Raw genomic sequence first — 1,762 nt, 5'->3', positions numbered from 1 at the left:
ATGCAAAAATCTGGCCTTATGCTAGATCAGTTCACCTTTGGAAGCATAATAAGATCTTGCTCAAGTTTGAGTTCCATTGAGCTAGGGAGTCAGTTGCATGTTCATGTCATTAAATCAGAATTTGGTTCCCACCTTATTGCACAAAATGCTTTGATTGCAATGTACACAAAATTTGGTCAAATTGCTGATGCATTGGATGTGTTTTCTGGTATTAAAAAAAAGGATTTCATTTCATGGAGTTCAATGATTGCGTGCTTTTTACAACTTGGTTATGAGTTAGAAGCATTGAGCCATTTTAAAGAAATGTTGTCTCAAGGTGTTTATCAGCCAAATGAATTTGTTTTTGGTAGTGCTTTTAGTGTTTGTGGCAGTCTCCTGCAACCAGAATGTGGGAGGCAGATCCATGGGATGATTACAAAATTTGGGCTAGGGAGAGACACTTTTGCAGTTTGCTCGCTCAGTGATATCTATGCAAAATGTGGTCTATTGGATTTTGCAAAAACAGCTTTCTATCACATAGAGAGGCTTGATTTAGTGTATTGGAATGCAATCATTGCAGGGTTTGCGTATTGTGGTGATGCAGACGAAGCCATGCTATTTTTTTCTCAGATGAGGCATCTGGCATTGACCCCAGATGATATCATAGTTCGCTCCCTGCTTTGTGCCTGCACAAGTCCAGTTACCCTAAATCAAGGCATGCAGATACAGCCATACCTTATCAAAGTGGGTTTTGATTTAGGTATAGCAGTGTGTAACACTTTACTTTCAATGTATGCAAAGTGTTCAGATCTTTATGATACATTTAAAATGTTGAACGAGATGACAAGCAATGCAGATTCGTTCTACTGCTCCTACCAAATGCTCCTTTCAAATAAACCACCGAACTCTATAATGTGATGAAGGATAACCCAGTTACCAAACTAGAATGAACACAGTACCTGTTACCACACTAACAACATACCAAACCAGTGTCAAGGGATGAAGACTAACAGAATCTATTAAAGCACCCAATTAAGGCCTTCTGTAAAAACATGTAAAAATGGATCTAAATATGTAAACACACATTTAGAACACACAGATGCATCTGTTCCCAGACCAAAAAACAGAAAGCAGCATAATGCAAACTTAACATACACAGACAAGCATCTGTTCCAGTTACAGATTCAAAACACACAGAGACGGGATTGTTCCAGTTACAGCATCTAAATATAAAATACAGATTCACCATTGCATCTAAATTTAAAATACAGATTCACCAATTATAGTATCTGAATTTAAAATACAGATTCAGAACACAGCAACACAGACTTGCCAGCAACACAACAAATTTAAAATTAATCTGATCACAACTATCCACTGTTTCACTAATTTGCCAGCAACACAGCAACACAGACTTCAACAAATGGATACAGAACATCACCCAGATAAAGAAGACACAGATTCAGAACAGCACCACAGTGAATTTGATTGCAGCAGCCGCACCACGCGTTGGCTTCATCTGCATATGGCTTTTGAGTTAGCAATCCCATTTTCAAATATATACAAGAAATACAAATATAATGTGAAGTTTGAAACATTAACCTACTTTGATTATGTGCTTCATTTTTTCCAATTACCAAAAAGAATCTACCTACTTGTTATCATATACCTATTGTTGTATGCCTCTCACATAGATGCTGCAACCTCATATCGTCATTGTCCCATCTACACTAGTTGTTCACGTGACATGTTCACATGGTTGTGTTGTTGCATAGCTGGTACT

At 37.5% G+C, this 1,762-nt stretch overlaps 1 pseudogene; it reads left to right on the top strand.

Annotated features, from left to right (window-relative positions):
• On the top strand, nt 1-897 carry LOC145799219 (pentatricopeptide repeat-containing protein At3g53360, mitochondrial pseudogene; annotated as a pseudogene).
• The last annotated feature ends 865 nt before the right edge of the window (nt 898-1,762 follow it).

Source organism: Camellia sinensis, chromosome 9 (genome assembly GCF_055761805.1).
Source record: "Camellia sinensis isolate YWXY chromosome 9, ASM5576180v1, whole genome shotgun sequence".
NCBI lineage: Eukaryota > Viridiplantae > Streptophyta > Magnoliopsida > Ericales > Theaceae > Camellia > Camellia sinensis.
This window is presented reverse-complemented; position numbering and strand designations above follow the sequence as displayed.